Source organism: Oncorhynchus nerka, linkage group LG3 (assembly GCF_034236695.1).
Source record: "Oncorhynchus nerka isolate Pitt River linkage group LG3, Oner_Uvic_2.0, whole genome shotgun sequence".
NCBI lineage: Eukaryota > Metazoa > Chordata > Actinopteri > Salmoniformes > Salmonidae > Oncorhynchus > Oncorhynchus nerka.
The window spans coordinates 27,611,331-27,617,330 of record NC_088398.1 but is presented as its reverse complement, the minus strand read 5'-3'; positions in this window follow the sequence as shown (position 1 = coordinate 27,617,330).

Sequence of the window (6,000 nt, the reverse complement as noted above, 5' to 3'; positions counted from 1 at the left end):
ATACAGCCCTGTCCTAAAACACTGCAGGGTACTAAATTCTGAAACAGAATCAGGAAATACATACATTCCAGTCATGTAATTTTTTCTTAGGCGGGATGAATTATTTTTTACACTGACGTGATTGGTCTTAAATACCCCTGGAACCTTAAAGCCCAAAAAAAAGAAAGAGAAGCCTGAGTGGAATTATTCAAGGGAATGACATTCTCGTGATGACAAGCTCAAGAAAATAACCTTGAGCCAGCGAACAATGAGCAATCAGCCGCCAAAGAACGTATGTGTTTTTTAACACCACGTGTCAACATCATCGGTTTAGCGCTCTGGTTCGTTTTATATCAATCCTGACAAGAATTCAGTTGGATCTTCAGTATGCAAATGAGAACCTATTCTGTCCCCCCCACACACACCCTCTGCATGATTCCCTGGACAGACCATGACATTTAACATCGCCTTCACTAATTTGCGCTTAATAGCCAAAAAGTGATTAGAATTAACATTAATGACATTTCATATGTCTTCCCCTCCACATTCATTTCCCCCTTTTCTACTGATACTTAACCAGCTAATGCTTGTGGCTGCTTCTTCCTACAGCTTAAATTTAATGGAACACTTTTGGCAGAAATCCTTCAGTCGCTTTAACTTTTTTCTCTCTCTCCCCAACAGCCACCCTGCTTCTTTTGAGGAGTAACAACAAGGAAGGAGAAGTGAAAGACTTAAAGCGAGAGATTGTGGATTGTAGTAAAACCCCTTTTAAGTTTCAAATCTATTCTGTAGGTCGCAAACTCTTCACCAATTGGCATCAGCGTCGCCAGAGATTAAGAGCGGGGTCTCGCTTTCTCTTGTCTCTTCTGTGCACATCTCTAATTTTAGCTTCCGCTCCCCCTCTTTAAACAAATGTTGTCCGATACCCTTCGTCTTCAAACTCCAACCCTGCGGCATGCCTATAGTCTTCCTCTCAAAGCCAAATCACACAATGGATATAATATCAGCAGAGGAATGCTGCCATGTGTTCCTACTCATTCTTAGGACTGCACAGAAAGAAGAGAAACATGGACATTGAGCACTGAGCAGCCAATCCCTTCCTGTGTCTTGGCAGTACCATGTGTTCTTTGTGTGTAAACCAAACGTGCAGATGAACACATCAGCATTGCCCGGTGACTGAGTGTCAGAGCAGGAGACAGCGAGGACAGCAGCTGAGCACATCTCCTCTTGTTACATCTAATCTCTCTAACTGGTCACTCTCCCCTGGGGGAGGGAGAAGAGGAGAGGTGGAGGGGTGATACAGGGGAGGGAGGGGGACGGGGAAGAGGTGGTGGTGGGTGCTCATGGGTAATGGCAGGGGAACTGGCGCTGACGGACAGCCCAATCTCCCGCCTGGACAGGCTCAAGAGAGACGTGTCACTCTCCTCAGGCACCCGGGCTGGCCGAGCCGCTACAGTGCTAAATGTATATTGGCAAACTGTCCGTGCCAATGCCATTAGCCAGCAGACTTAAATTCCCCTGTAATTTTCCATGGGCCCCTCGTTATTGGCACCTCTGACGGGTTAAGTATTTGAGTCCAGGTTCAGCTTTAATGGATGACTGCATGGTGGTGGGGAGCAGGGGAGAGACTCACGATTTCCCCCAACCACTCTCTGTCTGCACGTCCCAATGAGACAATCACTGACACTACCCAGCATCCCTCATTACACCAACAGAAGAGATCTAATGGAGGAAACCAAGGGAGAAACAGAGGAGATCCGGATTGGACAAACCCCTGTTTCTTCTTGACTTACTGGAACCAACTGTCTCCTCTCAAAACTAACTACACTGAACAAAAATATAAACACACAATTTAAAGTGATCATCTATGTTTCTTGAGCTAAAATAAAAGATCCAAGAAATGTTCCATAAGCACAACAATTTTTTTCTCTCAAATGTTGTGCGCAAATTTGTTTACATCCCTGTTAGTGAACATTTCTCCTTCGCCAAGATAATCCAACCACCTGACAGGTGTGGCATATCAAGAAGCTGATTAAACAGCCTGATCATTACACAGGTTCACCTTGTGCTGGGGGCAATAAAAGGCCACTCTAAAGTGTGCAGTTTTTTCAAACAACACAATGCCACAGATGTCTCAAGTTTTTAGGAAGTGTGCAATTAGCATGCTGACTGCAGGAATGTCCCTCAGAGCTGTTGTCAGAGAATTGAATGTTCATTTCTCTACCATAAGCCACCTCCAACGTCGTTTTAGAGAATTTGGCAATACGACCAAACGGCATCACATCCACAGACCACATGTATGGTGTCGTGTGGGTGAGTAGTTTGCTGATGTCAACACTGTGAACAGAGTGTCCCATTGTGGCGTTGGGGTTATGGTATGGGCAGGCAGGCATGTTTGGGATGCTCTGGATCGATGTGTACGACAGCGCATTCCAGTTCCCGACAATATCCAGCAACTTCGCACAGCCATTGAAGAGGAGTGGGACAACATTCCACAGGTCACAATCAACAGCCTGATCAACTCTATGTGAAGGATATGTGTTGCGCTGCATAAGGCAAACGGTGGTCACACCAGATACGGACTGGTTTTCTCATCCACACCCCTACCTTTTGTTTTAAGGTATCTGTGACCAACAGATTCACATTTGTATTCCAAGCCATGTGAAATCCATAGATTAGGGCCTAATGAATTTATTTCAATTGACTGATTTCCTTATCTGAACTGTAACTCAGTCAAATCGTTGAAATTGTTGCATGTTGCGTTTATATTTTTTGTTCAGTATAATACCAATACCAAATAGGCAAAACTGGTTGCTAAGCCTCAATTTGGTGTCTTTTATGACTTTATGGTCAAGTTGTATACTAGTTGTATTAAGAAGGTTTTGTTGCCATCTTTTTAGCAACAAGAAAAAACTGTCTTTACTGAGTTGTAAATCAGTGGCATTTTTTAACAATGTAACCTTTATTTATACAGGTTTGTCTCATTGGATAAAAACTATTTTTCAAGAGCGATCTGGTCCAATAGCAGTAGAAGGGAACAAAGTTTCAGACAAAAACAACTTACATCGACGAACACAACATTGACCAGAACTATAGACACACATACAGTACAATCAATGACATAATGCATAAAGAAACGCAAATGTCGTAACTAGAAAGCAGCTGACCTAAAGACAATTACACTCTATGATAGTTACATCCACCAACGAGACGAGATCATCACCTTTTCAAATGTTCAGGAGGGAATTCCAGGACCACAGAGCTGAATAATTCAAACTATTTCCAACATGACCTGTTCTAATTCTTGGTACTGTCAAAAGCAAATGAGAATGGGACCGTAATTGATATTTATTTACTGACCTGCTTAAAAAAAGAACAGAGATAAAGTGACATTTTACCCAATATGGACTTATAAATCTGTGTATTCATGGTGGCCAAGGGAAGCCAGGCTTACCCAAGTACTTGTTGAATAAAAAAATACAAATGATAACACAATTATTCATTCTCCTCTCTGTGTTTTCATAATTTCCCGTACATTTACAAGTGGCTGAATCTCACTGGAGAAATCATCTGAGCGAGGGAAGCGGCGCCTCTCTGTCTCAGTATGTGTAACCCATGTGACAGGTTCTATGTGGAACAAAATAGTATTTGATTGACGCCAGCAAGCGTTTGGCCTCGCTTGATAAAAAAAAAAGTGTAAATAATTAGCCAATCAGCATTGAGCTGAGCTCAACTGTGGGTCGTCCTGGTGCAGCAAAATGCCCCCCAACGGAGGCCAGTTTAGATTTGGCTTCACACCAATCAAATCACATCCTAAGCAAAACTTCATCATTGTCAGATAAACCTGTCTGTTTCCGGTGTGCTTGTGTCGATGTCCTGCAGTATCTAGCTTGCTAAATCAGCCCTTGCCTAAGCCATGGATGGAGATGTGCATTTGGATTTGTGGTTTTGACAATGATGACGACTGCGATTCTGATCTAACCATAAATTCATATGTTGTGCCACTGGCCTAAGACATCTGAAGTGCAATATGTAGCCTAGATGTAGTCCCCAATTTTTTACAACTTTCATAAGCATGCACACATGCACACACACACAGAGAAATCAGTACCATGGACAGCCATCATGCTACTTAGCAACATTCATTGGACTAAATTGTTTTTGGTATTTTCACATTTGTTTTCAGTGTACTAAACTAAGCATGTACTGTATAGCCTTGTCGATTTGATGATGTTTAAATGTTTAAGTTGAAATGGGGCTGGAATTATCAGAGGATTTACTCCTGATGTCTTTGTCCTGACTTGCAGTAACTATTTAGTTCTAAATCAGTAGTGTTTTAGTAAACTGTGGAAAACAGGAACTTCCTCGACCATGCTGCAGGTCACATAACTGTTTGTTACTTGGAATGTTTGCTTTGTGGACTTTGCTCTCCAGGATTTGTGATGAAACAAACGTACGCGTGGTTGAATTTATTCCGCCATTATGTGACTGTTGTCTTTTTGTTGTCACGGCCTTGTCGTTTATCACGGTGGCGTATGAACGAATGGGCTATAGAGCAAACAACTCAATTATCACAGCATAGGTTGTAATATGCCTTGTTTGTTGGCTTGGCTTCCCCACTGATTTTGTCTTTACCTGCATAACAGAGACAGATTGGTTATAATCTGGTTACAAGATGTCTTCATAACCTGAAATCCAATTTACATCCATGTTGCCTGCTGTGTAGGGACTAGGAATAGAACTGTCCCTGGGTTAGTGATTAGTGAAAGATCAAATACACTCCCACCAATGCTTGCCTAGCAATAGAGACACTATGAAATCATTATTTACGGAGTCTTATTAGAGGCTAAAATACATGTTAAATGTCATATCATCAACTATAAGACGGGTCTATTGTGAATTGTGGTCCTATAGATGTTTGAAACTAAACAGATGTATCTTTCTCTCCCCCTCTCTTTTTTTATTTCTCTCTTTCTCTCACTCTCCCTCCTCTCTCACCCCCCCCCCCCCCTCCCCCGCCCTGTTCCTATGACATTGCCCACAGTGTGCTGCTTTGCGCCAGGGGAGTAGGCTTTGTCAGGGCTAAGATAAACAATCCACGGAGGTAAATAAATATATAAATAAACAAGAGCAATTTAGGTCTATTGTAATTTGTATAACGTTTGACAACCTTGCTGGAAAGTTTCACCCCAGAAATGCTAAGTACTCCCAGCAGGAGTCAGTCAGGGAGAAGGGGCTCTTTGGTTTTTAATGTATTCCTAGGCTGCCGAGAGGCCTCCAAAACGGCAGAGATGTGGCGATGACATACACAAGCATATCTAAAGCTAGGCACTGAAGGAGTGTTGCTAATGGGCCTGTTTTTAATGAGCCAAGAAAGAGGAAGGGAGGAGTGACCCGACGAAGGTGAATCTCCCTCCCTCCCTCTCTCCCTCTCTCTCTCTCTCTCTCTCTCCCCCTCTCTCTCTCTCTCTCTCTCTCTCGGTCTCTTTCTCTCTCTCCCTCTCTCTCTCTCTCCCTCTCTCTCTCTCTCTCTCTCTTACACACACACGCTAATACTCAAACATACACACACACACACAAGTGTGCTAACAGACACATATTCACCCCAGATTTATCTCTGATTGTAAGGTTTATTTTCCATTCTGTGAGAAAATAGAAAAGATAATCATTACAAACTACTCCAAAATACAATGTGGTACTGTATTTCAAAATGTGCCGCTTTCATCATCATCAGCCAACAAGATCTCATCATTTCCCTTCGAAATTCAACGTATTTTTAAAGAACATCTTTTTTTAATGCATTAATTCCACGTGGTTACAGGGTTAAAACAGAAACAACTCAAAGGTTAACCTTCAAACGCTATAATAAAAAAACTATGAGCTATTACCATCAAGTATCATCAAGTATTCTGACGGCTTGCTAGAGCACTGTAAAATGTGTTGGAGCAGTGGTCTAACCAGCATGCTCTGACTCTGAGCATCATGACTTCTCCCCCAGTGCTGGGCAATCATTTTCCTTTG